This window comes from Sciurus carolinensis, chromosome 7 (genome assembly GCF_902686445.1).
Source record: "Sciurus carolinensis chromosome 7, mSciCar1.2, whole genome shotgun sequence".
NCBI lineage: Eukaryota > Metazoa > Chordata > Mammalia > Rodentia > Sciuridae > Sciurus > Sciurus carolinensis.
Window position 1 is genome coordinate 74,940,000 of NC_062219.1, and position 18,867 is coordinate 74,958,866.

Consider the following 18,867-nt stretch of genomic DNA (forward strand, 5'->3'; position numbering starts at 1 on the left):
TCAGACACCTGCAAGCCCAAGTGAAGAGTCAGTGTTTCCAGTTTCAAGTCCCTGAAACGTAACCTAGGCAACCATTACCATCCCAACCCACACATCAGAGGTGTTATGCACAATAAAGCTAGTGGGAAACTAACAACGTAATGTCCAGCTGCATGACCTCCAAAATTAGATTTTTAAGTTAACTAAGAACAAATGAAGCTAGTAGGTTTATTTAGAGTTTCCCTGGTAACAATTTCATCTTGTGTAAATATTCTGCTTCCGTGGTTTTATCAGGGTCTCATGAAAAGAATACAAGGGCAGAGAAGTAACATGCTATGCTACAAAGGGTAACAGTACAATACACCTGGGCGTTTATTTCACTGTCCCAGTCTCTGTTCCACGAAGGTGGTTTCTGACCACCTCAGTGTGATGGTCACAGAATTGTCAGGGGTTCAGTGTGACTGGACTGCTGGAAGCTTGCTGAAGGGCTGGAGCTGCAGTGACAAACAGGCAAGAAGGTCCTTATCACATGCAAAGCAATATGAATTTCAACTAGGATCCTGTCTTCTCAAACTGGAGGGCCTGAGGATTTCTTGATGAGACAGGATAAACAAGCACCTTTCTACAGATCAATTTTGCTTGAATATTTGGGGAAATAGGATTTTTATTTAAAACAAAAAAACATGTATTATATAGAGGAGAATACAGAATTGCCAAACTAGGATTCAAAAACAGCAATGACTTAAAAAGAAACTTCATGCTCTGGGTGGGGCCTTCCGGATCCTGATCTCCTGGTCCCTCCCAAACCTCCTGTTTTGGTCCTTTGCAGCATTAGGAGTCCTTACGTGGAGAAGTTTAAGAGTTTTTCTTTTTTTAAAGGAAAAATATGCTCTGCTTTACAGATTAGAAAAATCATTCTGGCAGCAAACAAAGGGGCATTTGAAGAAGTGAGATACTGGTCCCAGGATTACTCATTGGGGCTTCTATAACTGTCGTGCAAAGAGACCGTGATGATCTACTGTTGCTGAGGGCAGAAGGAATACGGACTTGGGAGGCATTAGGAGGAGTGAAGACATGATTGTGTGTGTGACTCCAGGAAGGTGGATGACTTGCCAGCACGTGGGAAGTGGTCTGGGGCAGCAGAGAGAGGAGATGGGAAATTCAGTTTGTGAACTTCCGGGATGAAGTGTTTGAGAAACACTGGGACCATGCCTGATGTGCAGTGCACGTGGACAGGGAGCTTAAGAAAAGACTGCATGGCAGTGCAGGCCTGTAATCCCAGTGGCTTGGGAGGCTGAGACAGGAGGATAGTAAGTTCATAACTAGCCTCAGCAACTTAGTCAGGCCCTGTCTCAAAAGGGCTGCATATGTAGCTCAGTGGTCAAGCATCCCTGGCTCAATCCCAAGTACCCAAAAAAAAAAAGGAGAGATAGTCTTGAGGGGGTTGAGTCAAAACCACAGGAATGGCAGGAACTGCTTGGGAGGGAGTGAGGCCATGAAGAATAGATGCTGGGCCACCAAGGGGAGATTCTGGATGAGTCTGACTGAGAAAATGGTCATTATGACTTTTGGGACAGTCAGTCTGAAAGCTCTGATATGAGACTTCTAGAGAGAAGATTATAATCTCAAATACATAAGCATCAATGAAGAAGAGAGGCAGGAATGGAGGCTGGCAATTTTGTCTCAAGCTCATCTGTGAAAAATGACTAAAAGAAGACTAATGACAGAGTAAGCACATCGTTGAGGGGTGCTTCTGTCAAAAAGTTTCCCGTGATTTACGTCAGCCAGAGAGCTCCCTTATGAGTTTCCATCTTCATGACCAAGACAGAGAATACCAAGTACCTTCCTTTTAAATGACAATGTATCTGCCTGTGGTGATGCAGGTGGGTATTGATGCCATAAGATATGTTAGTTTAATAGGCCACTGGTTCTGTCTGTATGGCAGTTACTAGATCCTGGTTACTGGAGAGAGGGCAGTATTTCAGTTAGCTTTTTCGTTGCTGTGACCAAAAGACCTGACAAGAACAACTTAGCAGAGGAAAACTTTTTTTGGACCATGGTTTCAGGGGTTCAGTTCATAGTCAGCCGACTCTGCATCTCTGGGCTCAAAGAGAGGCAGAACATCATGGTAGAAGGGTGTGGCAGAGGGAAGCAGCTCAGGATGGGGCAACCAGGAAGGAGGGGGAGAGAGAGAGCGCTCTGCTCACCAGGGACAAAACCATAAACCTCAAAGTCATGTACACCATGACCTCTCTCTTCTAGCCACACCCTACCTACCTGCAGTAACTACCTAGTTAATCCATATAAATGTATTAATCCACCGATTAGGTCATACCTCTCATAATCTAATCATTTCACCGCTGAGCATTCTTGCATTGTCTCACACATGAGCTTTTGGGGGACACCACATATCCGAACCATAAGAGGCAGTTTGGCAGGATGTTAAAAGGATAAAAGAAGCAAGTTTCTACTATGTAGTTGTGTTAAGATTTGACCAGGAGCAGAAACTCCAGAGTGATTATAGGGATGTCACTGAGGACTAGGACTCAAGGAGGAGATCAATAAGACAGGGACAGTTCTTGTCCATCAATCTGTCTCCAGGAAGTAAAAGGAAAGGGCAGGATAAGAGGGAGATATGAAGGAAGGGAAGAGAAAAAGAACGAGACTGCATAAAAAGTAGGGGGAGGAAAATGTCAGTGGGAAGGGAGAGAGGCGAGGAGGGCTGCTGGAGGAATCTGTAGCTTCAGAGGAGGCAGAAAGGGGAAAAAGAAGAATGCAAAAGCCCTGGCTGTACTCACATCTACCTGTTTGCTGCATGCATCTCTCACTGTTGGTCTCTAATAATTACCTGTAGTTAAGATTTCTAGCTTAGATGGAAACTTTGTACAGATAGGAAGAAGACAGTCTCTTTGGGCAGACACAACTCCTTGAGTAACAACTCCATAATTTGAAAAGCCTTTTCCTTCAGGTAGAGGCAGAGAGCAGTCTGGATATTCATTATCCCTCACTCCTTGGCTGGGTACTTTATGCAGTACACAAACTGAGCAACCTTACATGGCAACCCTGCCAATAACTCATTATCCTAATATGAGCTTGTTGTATTTTGGAGAGAAAATACCTCAAAGTGATGAAAGTCTTAGTTGACACCTGAGTTCTCCCTTCTTGATAACATTTTTCCTCTCCCTACTTTTCCTGCAGTTCCACTGTTGATGTCTTAATTATTCTTATACTTCTGGGGACTTCTGGAGAAATACTGTCCCAAATGCAATTTTGTTTTGCCTTTTCTATTTATGGGGAAATTAGAAGAGATGCCCAGAATCGGATAAGAAAAAGAAGAGTAAAACAAAGAATCCATGTGTAACTGACCCTGAAAAAATTGCTCAGAACCACAAACCTCAGTGAGACCAGAGGTCCGCTTATTCGGACGAAAAATTAAAACAAAATCAAACCATGTGACATCAGCACAGCATTTTTACTTTCTCAGAGCTTTCCATACCTAATGTGTCAATGAGTCTTGCTCAACCCCTTGCAGACTCTGAGTCAAGGCATGTGGCACCTGTCCATTTGAAAACTGGATAAGTGATTAAAGACATAAAAAGGTCAGGTTGTGTAGAAACTGAGAAACCTGGGCATATCCAGCTTTGTGCTGCTTCTTTGAAATTCCAGTTTCTTCCCAAAGACATGAAAGTTTTATTTTTCCTACAAAGAAACTATTTTTCCTTGGACACTGATTACAAAGCTCTTGGAGACTGGTGCAGGATGAGCTGCTCTCATATTAAAAGAAATGAAATCTCAACTGTGAGTTGTCTACTGATGTTTTGTCTGGAAGCTTGGACTTCTGTGTGCTACTTGATTTACTCAGAGACTCTTCTGACACTTTCTTTTGGAACTTAATTAGGATCTCAAATTGACTTCAGCCCTCAGGAGGAGAAACAGAAAGTGCTCTCCCTGTTCTGAAAGCTAGTAGGATTTCTGTATTCTCCTATTTAAAATCCTGTAGCATATGGAATTATACACATTAAACACTGCTTTCACAAAGAACTGAAGTTGAGTCTGAGATTCCTTAGACCGAAGAGATAAGTCAATTATTGCATCAAACATCAAAATGGGAGGCATAAAAAGGAAAGTGGTCGGTTTTTTAAAAATGAATTCCCTGTTGAACCCAAGAGCTAGGCATGATCTGAGAAGTATACTGGTATTGACCCTGACTTCCAGGGTTCACTGTTCTCAAGGATTTGCAAGCCAAGGATTGGGGAAGAAGGGAGAGGTAAATGGGGGTCAGTAAGAAATCTCTGAAGAACAGCCCAAAGCTTGACACATAACTGAAAATTTCTAAGAGACTACAACAAAGACATTCTGTTTTAAGACCATTTCCGCTAATGGGATGTTTGCCGAAAGAAGGAGAGCAAAGTGGAAAGTCCAAAAACCATTTCTATTTCTCCAAATGCTCTTGATCAGAAGGTGCGTTTGAATTAGTCACTTAGTTGTAAATTGTCTGTCAACAATAATTGGTTTTTGACTAAGCCAGCAGTAAGTAGAATTTCAGCACATGCCAATTTACATCTATCCTACTTTTTCACAATTGCAACTTACGTTGGGGGTAATTAGACAAGTGGGCATTAGGGCTGGACCTCAGAAACACAGATGAAGCGGGAGGCAGAGCAGAAATAGTGATTTGTCTAAAATTTTTCAGAAAGATAAAGGAAGAGGAAGGGTGGGAGTCCAGGCTTTATCAAGAAATGCACAGCATCTTTGTGGAGATGGAGGAAAGGCTGTGTGTATGAAGGGCTGCAGGTGGGCGCTTGGGTTGAAGTTATTACAGCAGGAGGAAGTAAACCTTGGGAATTAGGGAGAGAATTTATTAATTATCTAAATTAAATGGTGGTTATCATTGCAGTTATTCTAGGGACTGTGCGTCTCCGTGACCCACTCAGCTATGGAAGCCAGTCAAAACATGAGAGATGCACTCACTATTTGAAAGAGCAGAGTAGGCCCTGACGGTAGTTCCTGAAGTTGAAGACACAAGTGCCCCAGGACAGTGAAAATCAGCTGGGCCAAAGAGCAGCTCTCCTGAACAGCACATGGATCCATTTCTTCAGCTGCTGCAGAGCTCACTGCTGCCCCTTGGGGACAAGAGGCCTGTGGTGCTTCTGGAAGAGTTGGAGCACTAGGCTAGGGAGGCCTAGAAGGTGCGTCTAGTTTATTGGGTACATTTGTCTTCATATTTACAGGGTTCTTCTGTTTGTGTAACCCTTATGTGCCCTTCTGGTGGCATTCAACCAATTATGGAGTGGGGGCTTTAATGCAGGTGTACCCAAAAAATTATAGCCTCAACATTATCATTTTCAGTATTGGGGACTGAACACAGGCTGGGGCCTTGCACATGCTAGGCAAGCACTCTACCACTGAGATACAGTTCCAGTCTTTAAATATTATTTAGAAATTGTTAGTAAGCTAAATTTAAATTTCAAAATCAATTCACATTATTACAAGAATTTTGACATTACCTTTGTCACGAAAGAAAAGGAAAAGTCATTAGCCCCTTAATGTAAAGTTTAAACTACCATAAATTTTCAAATAAATATGAAATGAATGGCTTTAGAAGTTTTTTATTACCTATGTGCATGAAGGTTTTTGCTGATTGTCATTGAGGTCTTGATGAATTTCATATAGCCTTTTCAATCACAAAGACTAATAAAAATTATAAAGAAATATGTTCAAATTTCTCAGTGAAAATTCTGAGAATATTTTATTTGAAAGTTTTACACAAATTTGATAGTTTGCATTTTTTCTCATAACTATAATTTAAAAAATTAAAACCAAGCTCCATATGGACGTATGGCTATCCCCCAAATGCCTTCTAGTTCACTATTTTCTTTTGTGTGCCAGGACATGAAAGGTGGGGGGAGCAGTTGGCTGGGACTAGAAATGTGGAGGGTTGGGGGAGAAAAGACTGGCTGCCATCTGCATCAAAACAAAGTCTACACAAAAGCATCTACAGAACAATCAGGAAAGGAGATTCTAAGAAATGGTTAGCAGAGGATGGAAAATGGAATTAATTACATAGTAACTTGTTATTACTAATTTAAGATGTGCAGAACACCATTAACATTATGTTCATGAGGTTTGCTCGCTACATGGTTTTACATTAGCGAGCATAAAAGTATTTATAAGTGCTTTCATAGGCTCCTTCTGCCAGTCTATTTTCTTTCCTGTCGTTGGGAGACAGACAACTAAACATGTACAAGTACTTTCATATCTATGGACTTATTTACTCGTGTGTCTCTTTGTGTGAACTTGAGAGTTGAATTTGGATAGGATGGTGAAAATCATTTGCTAATAAGGTTTCAGAGAGTTATAGACCCAACTGGGACAAAACCAGTGACTCCTGACCTTTGAAGGAAATTGTTTCCTTCCACTTAGCTGTGCCCAGGGTGCTGGTAATTCACATGAGGGGGTTTGCAGCTGAACCTCTTTGCTGACCTGCTTGACCCTCCCTACTCCCTTAGGAGCAGGAAGGAAGGAGGGAGAAAAGGAGGCAAAGGGGTGGTAGATAATCAGGGCCATTAGGCAGGTCTTAGGCTCTCTTGCTCGTATTCCAAAGAATTCTGCACCATGTCTTTGAAGTAATTCTGTACTGATTCCACAGTTTTCAAAGGAGCTGACCAGTTGCATCCACCTTTGAGAAATAACATACTTCCATCTTATAGTTTGACCCAGTTCCAATAACAACATAAGAATGGGAAGCAGCTATATGAGGTGATCTACTAGAATATTAAAATCTCTTTCTTTCCCATTAGTACTCCCTGAATTTCTCCAAACTTCCCAGACAGACTCACATCCCCCAGATGACCCTCTTTCTTCTCCAGAAGTGTTTTGAGGGGCTGTTGATGAGCCTGAGAATTTAGGGGAGGTGCAGACTGAAGTTCTGTTACAAAAGGACAATGACTCTCGGCCAAGGACAGCTTAGAAGCAGGGATAGCAAGCTTCATTGCCAAAAACTTCATTTCCAAAACTTCCTGTGCTAGTGTAGCTCTATTTTGTTTTTTTATCTTCATTTTGCATCACAGTTGACTTGAAGGATTCTGTATATACACAATAGCAGGTACTGATTGCAGCTTTGAAGGTGTCAGCAGGGTTTCCCAGAGCATGTTCTCATACCTGTTCTCACAACCATTCCTCCTCCTTCTTCTTTTTCTTTTTTTAAAATGCAACTGGTTACTTAATTTTTCTGAATAGACATGGCAAAGAGAGGGGAAGTGACTTTCCTAGCAACTTCCAGCCTGTAAGATAAAGAAGGGGAAATGATCACAGACCAGGACCGGAAGGGGCAGAGAGTAAGGCAGCAGTGGGTGGAGGGAGGAGGCCCAGAGGGAGCTAACACTGGGCAAAGCACATTCTCAGAAGAGGTGCTCAGCCTCAGTGTAGAGCTCAGGTCCAAGTTCTGCCTGCTGTGTTAGCCTCTTAAGTGTACTCAGCTGAGCCACGAGGTGTGGCCCCCTCTGCACGTAGAAAGGAAATCTGTGTATGAAAATCCACGCCTAGATAACAGTCCTAGTTTCCACGATGCTTTGGGGAGGTGGGTAGCGGGGAGAGGGTTACAGATGGAAACACTGCAGCAGTGAAGTGTCCACCAGGGTCTTTTGACCCCAAAGGGTGGACTCCCTCCCCGTCTCTTTTAGACCCAACTCAGAAACCAGACTTCTACATCCCAGGATTCCTGTGACTGGGGAGGCAGTGACCTTGACCTGAACCATCAGGCACCTATAAAGAAACCAGCTCCTGGAAGGAGTCTGCCATGTCCTCCAACACTGCTGTCTCCAGTGACGTCTCCCCCTCTGGGGCTGCACCTTATCCTGAAGCCTGAGGACCATGGCACCATGCCTGGACATCACTTGAACGTCTCCCTGGATAGCTTGACCAGAAGTAGCATGGCCAAACTCCAAGCAGTCTCCTCACTGCCACTTCTACAATGGCAGCAGATAATTCAAAATTATACTGCCCATTTGACAGTAGCCTCTGGCGTTTTCTAAGGCTCCTCATCAGTCTGTTCTAAGGCTGGAGGAGGAAATGGGTGCGGAGTCTTGTCAGCATAGTACACTACAGTGTAAACTTTCCACAGGCTAATTTTGTTTTCTTTTTGAGACTGGGTCTCACTATGTTGCCTAGGCTGTACCCGAACTTCTGAGCTTGAGTCATCCTCCCTCCTCAGTCTCCTGAGTACGTGGGACTACAGGAGTATGGTCACCACACCCAGCAGGTTGATTTTGTTTTATAACAAAATAAAAACTGAAATAAAATCTCGAAGTTAGAAATCCCTGCTGATAGAGGGTTGTTGAAAGGGCATGGCAATTGACCTAAAATAACTTCCAACGACTAAAAAGTGGAATGTTTTGAGCAACAAAATAAATAGAAATAGTGATGGATTATAACTCAGAAGAAAAATATTCATCAATCCATACTGATATGAATGATTAAATGTATACATAAATGGGAAAGGGGAGATCTCTTCCTCATGGAAGAATTCCAATTGATGTGGAAGGAATGAGGAAAATAGAACTACCACAGTAGCAACTGTAGGCAGGGACCACTGATATGTGCTCAACTTAGTGGGCAGAACTTTGAGGAGAAACAAAATACTTGCATGGTCAGGTATTTATTCCAGAAAATAGGTAAAATATGGATATACTAATTTGATTCGCCATAGTAGTCACTTTACTATCCACATGTGTCTTCTAACATCATGTTTATACCTTAAGTATACATAATGACATTTATTTATTTATTTATTTATTTATTTATTTATTTACTTACTTACTTATTTGCAGGGGATTGAACCCACAAGACCTCTACCACTGAGCTACATTCCAGTCCTAATTTTAAAAAAAAATTTATTTCGAGACAGTTTCTCTTTAATTTGTGGAGGTTGGTCTTGAACTTAAGATTCTCCTGCCTCAGCCTCCTGAATCTTTGGAATTACAGATGTGCACTACCATGCCTGGCCATAATAACATTTATTTAACAAAATTAACCATTTTCCTACCCATATATATCTTATAACATCATATTTATACATTAGATATACATAATAAAATTATAAAAGCACTCCAATATACATATTCATCACCAAGGGAAAAACCAAAATTTTACAGGGGAGAAATTTTGTGGATACCATTTTAACGAAGTGACCAGGGTTAACATCGCCACTAATCATGTGTTTTCCACCTCATAACTCCCTGAATGATACCCTGAAAAGAGCCCAGTCTCAGTCTGATCTTGAAAAAGCATCAGGCAAACTCAAATTGAGGGATGATCTATAAAACAAAAGGCTAGTTTTACTCCTTGAAAATGTCAAGTTTATGAAAGACAAGGAAAGATGAGGAGCTGCCACAGAGGGGAGGAGGTGCAACCATCAAATGCAAGGTAGGACTCTTGGTTTGGATCCCAGAAGACACAAGGAACTCAGTGGGAAGTGGTGAAATCCACATGAAGTTTTTCTTTAGTCACTAGTATGGTACTAGTAATAATTTACTTGTTTTGATAAGTATACTTTGGCTTTGAAAGATGCTAACTGAAAGGGGAGTGGGTGAAGGATATGCAGGAGTTCTATTGTTGCTACTTTTCTGCAAGTCTAAAATTATTTTTTTAAAAATAAAAAGTTGAAAATCCTCCATCTAATCTAATTTCTGCATTCCCTACTCTACTGTATTGAGTCCCTTTATGGATGCCGATAACCTGTTTGTCAAATTGTGATGGCAAAACCAGACCTGGTTATGAAACATCCTTGTGACTTTTTCCTCTTTTTTTAAAAAACTTCATAGATCAGGAACTTTTTAAAAAAAGAGGAAAAAGTCACAATGATAGGTTGGGTCTAAGATGACATCAAATAACCTATAAATATTGTGAGAAACTATGAACCAGGACTCAGAATTTGGAGTTTTTGTTTTCCTCTGGGCCTGCTGGCATCAAATAAAGTTTGGAGTTCTCCTCTCTCCTAGTGCTGCTTACTGCTTCTTGACCAGTCTGTTTCCACCAACAAAGTGACGGAACTTCCACAATCAACTTCAAAGCATCCCTGCAGCCTTGTTTCCCCATATAATTGTCTACACCCCGTCCTTTTTTTTTTTTTTCTGTTAGTGCTGGAGATCAAACCTGGAGCTTAGTGTAGACGAGGTAAGCACTCTACCACTGAGCCACATCCCCAGCCCTCACTCTCTCCTTTTGTGCCTTTGGCCCTTGTCTCAGGGTTCTCATTGCCTAGAACATTCTCCTGCTTTACTACCTGGGAAAATCTTATCACATGTCTAAGACTCAGTTCATGTTTCCTTCTCTGTGATGCCTTACTGGATTTACCCTAACAAATGATTCATTTTCTCTAATGCATGTCAGACTCCCATCACATATTCATTTGTTCATTAAGCAACAAATATTTTTTGAGTATCTCCTTTATACCAGCATTGTGCTAAGTATTGGATATACATTGGCAAATAAAATAATGCAGCCCTTCCCTTGAGAAATTTATAGTCAGGAGGTAAAGATAGAAAATAAGCAAGTAAACAAATGAAAAAAAAATAAGTATAGAACTACAAATTGTGACAAATATGTAGAATATCATAATCTTAGTGGCATTTTTGTGGCACTGGTCTGTCAGTCAGGTGCAGGATTCAGGAAGGGAAGGATGTGGATGAAGGGGAGGATGCTCACATGGTAGGTAGCCAATGGTCATGTGTGGAGGAGATGATGAAGAAAGAGAATGCAAATCTGGAGATCTTGAATCAATGATAATCAACGGTCAACATTTATCAGCTTGTAGAGTGTGTCAAGCCCCACTGGGAGCATTATGTACATTAACTCATTTTGTTTCCACAATAACCTAAGAATTTAGTTATTATTGTTATTTTTTGTTTCACAGGTTTAAAAGCATAAGTGAGGTTAAGTAACATACCCAGGGTCTCATAACCACTAAGATTTAGGGGTGTTCTCCAGTTACTGCCATGAAATGGAGGGCATTGGGGCTCAGAAAATGATACCCCCAAAATATGAGACTTTGTAGTCAGAGAGCAGCCAAAGAGCAGCAGATGTAAAGGAGGGCTTTCTCTGAAATTCCCTTATCTAACTAAAGATTGGATGGACCCAAAGAAGACCACAATCTTCTTCCTGAAATTTCATTGACCGGGGAAGATTAAACTCACCACAGAGGAGAGAATCGAAAATCAACCACCACACCTAAAGCCCAGTGGAATTTTGTCTCAGGTCATTGTCTGCTCTTCCAGTCTCATTCATCCCCCCTGAAAATCTTTTGCCCCCCTTTAAAAGTGTTTCTGGTCTCTGCTTCCCTCCCCTCTGAAGAAGCCTTTAAGGTCAACTCCTCACCCTTCTTCGAGTTTAATGTTTTATGTGGCTCCTGTGCACATGTCCATGGCAATAAATCTGTGTGCCTTTTCTCTTGTTGATCTGTCTGCTATTGGTTTGTTTCAGCTGACTCAATTATTGAAACTCCAGAGGGAGTTTGGACTTCCCTACAAGGGCAGTGGTAGAATCTAGACTCTGCTGAGTCTTTCTGCAGGGAGCAGAGGGGACTTGGAGCTTAATTTGTGTGGGGGAACCTCCTCTCCTGAGACCAGGGCATTGTCTTCCTTCACTTTGGATCACATTGCTGCTCTGTGGACTTACAGACTGATGGCACAGGGCTAGCAAAATGGTCCATCACCTGGACATCTTCTCTTGCTGAATGAGAGCATCCTGGGTCTCAGTGAAATGTGCTTGCTTATAAAGAGGAGCATGAGTTTGGGCATAAAGGCATCTGAACTGGGTCTTGCCATTTCCTATGTGTGAATCCTTGCACAAGTTACTAAATCTTGCTGAGGCTTTGTTTCCATACCTGCAAAATGGGGACGATAATGATTCTGTTCTCATACTGCTGCTTTAACGAAAGATGAGGAGGTAAAATGTCCAGCACCTGTCATATAATAAATGCCCCTGGAGTGTTAGCTATTTTGTTATTACTCAGTACCACCAGTTATTGTTATTACTCAAATATATTTTGTTAAACAGGTATTAGAGAAATTAGCACAGGAAAAAGATACTGAAAATTGGAAAGAATGCTAGTATAGCTACAAAAGAAAATGCTAATAGAGCTGGAGCCAGTGTGGACACACCCTATTTGCATCTTCTCTTTGTCAAAGGACCTTTCAGCACATGTTGTATAGATAATGAAAAAGCTCATTATTCTTTTCTCCTCTGGTTTGCAATCTTTCCTTTCAGGAGTTTGACAAAGGGGGAAAGTGCAAGTTGCCTTATCTTAAACAGTGTAATAATTGGTTGTCTGAGTGGCGTTTTGCATTTGATTTTCCCAAGGCAATAGTTACTGGAGCCATATGGACTGTCTGGTCCCAAGGGCAGCCTCTGGGCCTTCTTACAGGAAATGTGTTTAACATATACCCTAAGTTAACATGCACACATCCACACAATGTACATGTGCAAAATACAGCTGCAAGAGTGGCAAGAGCCTCTGTGTAACCAAAGAAAAAAGCTGATTAAAAACAAAACGAAACATCTGTGCAAGGTTCTTAATTCTACCATTATTGTAAGCCACCAATCACACCCTCAGCTAAAGGAGATTGCACATTATTGATCTCTGAAAACCACTTCAATAACCTCTGTACTAGCTTCCTAGCCGGCTGTCTTTTTTTTTTTTTTCCCCAGTTGCTGTGATATTTTCTTTCTTTCTAAAGATGGCCACTTCCTTTCCTTCAGTGTTTTTGCTTCTTTATGCATCAATAAGAAAGAAAAAAATATTTTAAATGTATCTGAAAAACGGTGACTGGCTGTTATTTGCTCGCTTTTTGCAAATGTAAGATGCTTTTGTGGACTTTGAGCACCACCCAGTGGCAATAGGTAGCCAATTTAAAAAAAAATCAGTTTGGAGATGGAAGAAAATACCAGAAGTGACTTTTAAATGAACAAGAAAACTTAGTGATTCAAAAGTGAGAATATAAGCATGTCATTGTAATCAACACTACTATAACTTTTCCTTTTCTTCTTTCTTGCCTTTTGTTCCTTTGTGTAGTTTTTAAATTGTTGCCACCATGTGTTTAAAAACAAACAAACAAAACATCCAAGTGTACCTATTCCCTGAGGTTGTTATAGAAATTTTGGTAACTTAAAAATTGGACTGATAGCAATGTAATCCAAATCTGTGTGTGCCCACTCCCATGTCATGGGGTCTTTGAAAAGAGTAACAGGGTTCTAATGAGGAGAGAGCAGCCTTCTCTGTCCATTGCAGCTGGGGCCTGCCATACCCTTCTTGTCCATTTTGTTCTTTGGGACATTGCCATCTCATCAAGGAAAACAATTTAGCATTTGTTACAGGCCTTCACATGTTCGTAGCTCATCTCACACCCAAGTCAAAAGGCTTTTTCAGATGAGACACACTGCTAGTCCAGTTTAAGGTGTCAGGAAGATCAAACACAGGCCCCTCCTTTAACTCACATCAAATTTCATCTTATTGGCTTTGGTTCCAGTGTTTTTGGGAATCACCAAAGCACTGTATCTAGTCCAGTTTTATGTCATCTAGAAATTTAATAATCATTTCAACCCTGTCTCACGCTATTGATAAACATATTGAATGGGATAGGGCCCATTGAAATTCTCTGTTCGATCAGCACTTGGGAATTGGTTTCAAGAATTTAGCTGGCTTCTGTGAAATTTGGAAAACAATCCCAACTACAACTTTTTTGCTTGTTTTTTTTTTTTTTTTTTTTATACCAGGGATTGGTCTACCACTGAGGGTCTACCACTGAGTTATACCTCCAGCCTCCACTTCTGTTTTTGATGGTTTTTATATGCACACATTAAGCTAGGCCCTTGACATGTATTAGTTCAAAGGTTCACAATATTGTTGCAAAGAAGGCATAATTATCCTAGTTTTTAAAAATGCAAAAACCGTAAGAATGGAAAGATTAAGTGATTTGCCTAAGATCAAGATCAACTTGGAGGTGACTGAGCTGAAATGGAGCACAAATATGACAGATTTCAAAATCTGCACTCTTCACTATCCCAAAATTATACTTAATTGCTTGACTCTTTTGGAGGCATAAACCTGCAGAAAGCAATTCAGGAAGCAGAGAAATAGAATTACAAGTGCACAAAATTTCAGTTTGAAAAAATTTGTATTGCTAGTACATTATTAGGGAAGTTGGCACTACATATTTACAATTGATCTTAGGAATATGCAAAGCCACATTGTGGTGGGAACTTCAGTTTAGTTTTTGTCAACATGACATGGAGTAAGTACCAGCCACTCATAGTCAGTGAAATGTCTTCAAATTCATAAACAAAAATGCATGCCTGTCATATAGAATGGGGACTAATAATGCACTATATCCTTGCCTCTCTCCTGACCCTAAAGGGAATGCTGTAATGTTCTGCTCTTAAGTGTGATGCTTGCTCCAAGTTTCTGTTTGATAGTCTCTTTTAGTATGAAAAGGTTTCCTTCTATATCTAGTTCACTGAAAGAATTTTAAAATGTTCAAATGTTTTTTACATGCTTTTTGAAATGATTATATTTAATGTTTTATTGCAAAATTATATGCACACACATATATGGAAAAAAATCTGTATTGTATATAAGTACAATCCAAAGAACAATATTAAAATGAACACCCTTGTATAAACTCAGTAGCTGGGTAAACTTATTTCTATCGTATATTATAAGTTCCTTAGAAGATCTTTGTGATTCTCCTCTTTTTCTCCCCAGGAATAATTATCATTCTCACATTTGTGCTAATGGTTTGCTTTTCTTTATGGTTTTACCACTCAGATGCATATCATTATGAATATATACTTTATTTTTGCCTATATTTGAACTTGATAAATTAAAATATGCAGTATTTATTTTTCTGTACTTGCTCTTTGAGATTTGTTTGTTAATGCATTGTAACTGTAGTCCGTTCACTGCCAAATAACATTCCTCTCTATGTGTGTGCCATCATGTATTAATTCCTTCTTGTTAATGGATATCTGAGGTGTTTTCTCCTTTGGGTGGTTATAAACTTTGCATTATAGATATTATTGTATATATTTCTTAGAACATATATGTCATTTCTTCTCTGTGGTGTACAAGAAGGTGGTCTACTTAGATATTATTCAGAGGAATCAGTTTTGAGCAGCATGAATAGTTGATAACCTCTCACTGCTGTGTCTTTGGATCAAGTCAGGACAGGCTTCCCATAAGCTGCTCTCAGTCAATGACTAAGCAGATCATGGGTACCAGAACTGGGTCATTTCTGTCCCCATGGGATTCCTCTGATGAATAACTTTAGCTCAGCCTAGCTGAGATTTTCTATGAATCAGAATTCTATTTAAGGCTCTTTCTGGTCAATCTTCCAGTCTTTCAAATTGGGCTGTTGGCCCATGAGTTAAGAGCTATCATACTGGAAAAGCCCAGGGGAAACCACTGAAACTGCTTCCCTGTCTCATCCTAGCCAGTAGCCAAAATAGTAAGACAAAACATTATCACTTTCTAGGGTCGGTGCCACCATTAAAGAAAAGATGTAGGAATGGGAGTTCCTAATTTATCTCTAATTAATTTGCTGGTATGGATTTTATATGGGTGCAAGTTGAAAATAGGCAACAATTGCATTAGGGATGACCTTGAAAAACCTTCCCAATGGGTAGAACACTTCTTTGTCTTTTGCATCTTCGCTCTTTTATCTGACAAAGTTATCTTTTTGAATAAAGTGCAATCTTTAGGATTTCCTTAATGATGGAGTCTGTTGATGGGTCTCTTTGTTTTTGTTTGTCTGAAATGTTTTGTCCTGATTCTTAAATTTTCTTTCTTCTATATCTCTCCTTCACGCCCTATTCTCACCCATCATTCCTCCCCCGACTTCCTTTTTTCCTTCTTTCCTCTTGGAACCAAGGTCATGAAGAAAAGCCTCCTTACCTTATTCCTTCTGTTCCTGGTTCTTTTCCTTCCCTTCTCTCTTAAGCAGTAAAGTTTTTTGTGAGTTTTAAATCCAATTTAAGATGACACAAAACTCATATAAGCCTGTGGTCCCCTTCCCTTCGTGGCCCTGTGCTTCACAACAGCTGTTCCTTTCTTTTTCTCACACTCTTCTCTTTCTCTCACCAGGTAGCCATGTTTCCTATCTAAGGCTGTCCCTGAACCAGGCTCCTTGTACTGTGCTCAGGAATGATTAATCACTAAAAAACCATCCTGGTGAGTGAAGATTAGCCAAGGTTTAACCCTCTGGGTCAAAACAAAACAAAACACACGTTCTGGGTTTGGGGTTTGATTCCAAAATGCATGTTCACATTGGCCTTTGGAAAGATTGCTCTGGTGTTTTTCAAATAAAATCTCCTTTGCAGAGAAGTTTAAGGTTTTATTATTGCTGAAAACTTAGCTCAGAGACTGTTTCTCTAACCCTCCCATGATTTTTGAACTATCCCAAATCCTTTTATTTAAAAATTCCTTCCCTGCTTAATCATTCAGCAATAGAAACCAGTTAGAAAGGAAGTTGTGGAAGGCATTTCATGCATATTATACATTATGATTTTCCAAATATCTGTGAAGGAAATGGAAAACTTTATTATGCTGAGCAGAAGCTAAGACTTCTATTTAAGACTCTTAAGCAGTAAAGTAAGTAACAGTCTCTTTTTTCCCTGTCTCTCCGTTCAGGCTTCTGATTTCTAGCATACAACCAGACTAACAATCCCAAACTTAGTAGTTCACAAAACTTTTTCTTCTGTTGTTTATTTTGGTTTAAAAAGTTTAGAAATTATAAATAAGCTGACTCATCCTGAATTGTCATGCAAATTTTTCTTTCTCTGCCAATATTTCCATTTAACCCAAGTAGAACAAGAGAGTGGATGCAACTTTTTCTTACTTACTGAACTTGATACATTTATTAATTTATTTGCATTAATCGAAACAACTTTTTTTTAAAAAGCTAATGTGAATTCTCAAAGATAGTTATACATCGAGACTTATAAGCAACATTCTTGCATTTCAATGTAAAAATTTCAGCTCTTGTCAGATTTTCAAATAGGTTCAAAGGTGAGAAGCATTGGAAATGTGCATTATATTAAGATTGACTGCTAGTTATGATAGCAAGAAGAAAAATAGAGCCAGCATGAACAATCTTGTCTAGCAAGGCAAGAAGGTTGCCTGCCACTTTCCTTGAGCTTCCTGAAAAATTTAGATAAGATAGATCTGGACATTTCTTTCCAATGGCAAGTCGTTGATAAATAGCCTGGTATCATAAACAGACTGTATTAATTAACTTTCCATTCAATCTCATTTTAGGAAAACTCTTTTGTTCATTTTTATTCATGTAATAATTCTTTTAGAATAATATTTTTGAATGGAATGAATGAATTAGATTCTATACAATACGTATGCATGCTGTCTTTCCTTTCTGAAAATGACCTGTGTTTCTCAGCACTGATTGCTTTGTCTCCTTTGTGATGACAGCTTTGCCTTGATTGAATCACATCCTCTTTTTTGCCTGTGGTCATCATCAGGATGCTTGTGCAAGATGCCTGACTGGCAATGCGGTACTTGGTGATGGAAAAAAGACAGAGTCGTAGAGAAGTACAACCGGAGAACATTTTAGGTATCACTGAGTGTTTCTCAAACTGGAGTAAAATATTAGCCCTCCTTAAGGGCAAATTCTATGGGTCCTCAGTATTGATTTAAATAATTTATTATCTTAATATTTAAATGTCTTTGTTTATAAAGGCAAGGCAAATACTAATTATTAATTTAGTGGGATATGATATTTTGCTAAAACAAAATTTACAACATTGAATTTATTATAAAATGCAAACAACATTTGGGTTTTATATGTCACTTATGAATCTGATTCTTTTGATCTAAACATAGTGGACTATCATCTGAGTCTTTATTACTATTGATATGATTGTGCCTTTTCCTGTTTTTTTTTTTTTTTTTTTTTTTTTTTACTTGGGGATCGAACCCAGGCCCTCATGCATGCTAGGCAGGGTCTCTACTACTGGGCTACATCCCCAGCCTTCTTTGTGTTTTATATATATTTTTTGGTACCAGGGATTGAACCCAATGATGCTTAACCACTGAACCACATCCTAAGCCTTTTTAATTTTTTTTAAAAACAATTGTGAGACAGGGCCTTGCTGAGTTGCTTATGTCCTCGCTCAGGCTGCTTTTGAACTTGTGATCCTCCTGCTTTGGCCTCCCAAATTGCTGGGATTACAGGTGTGCGCCATTGTACCTGGGGTCTATGACTATGCTTTTTAAAAATGAATTCATGGGCTGGGGTTGTAGCTTAGTTGTAGAGCACTTGCCTGACACATGTGTGGTATTGGGTTTGATCCTCAGCACCACATAAAAATAAATAAAATAAAGGTATTTTGTCTGTCTACAACTAAACAAATATTTTAAAAAATGAATTCATATTAAACTACTAAAATATTGCATGAAACTAAAAATTTAATGGTGTATTCCAAGATTGAAGATTAAAATTTTCTTTTAACCAAAAAACTTGTGGATATTGATTGTTACATATATCCTAATGAACTGTTTCAGTTGTGTTTATATATATATAGATATATATATATATGTATATAAACAATATGCTTGCTAGCAAAGTGAATATAAATCTGACTGCCACAATGTTTTTTTTAGTTTAGCATGTTCAGTGTGCTATATGATACCTGAATTCTAGCACCTCTATTCTTTATTCAAACCACTCTGAAACCTTCATTTCACCACACTGTGTGCTATGTAACTTATCTTTGTAAAATTGAATCATTTATCTATTACATTTATATCTCTTCTTATTAGCCTGTGACAAGGAGCACATTATTCTGCTTTACTATGTTGGTTTGAGATAATTAAATGAATAA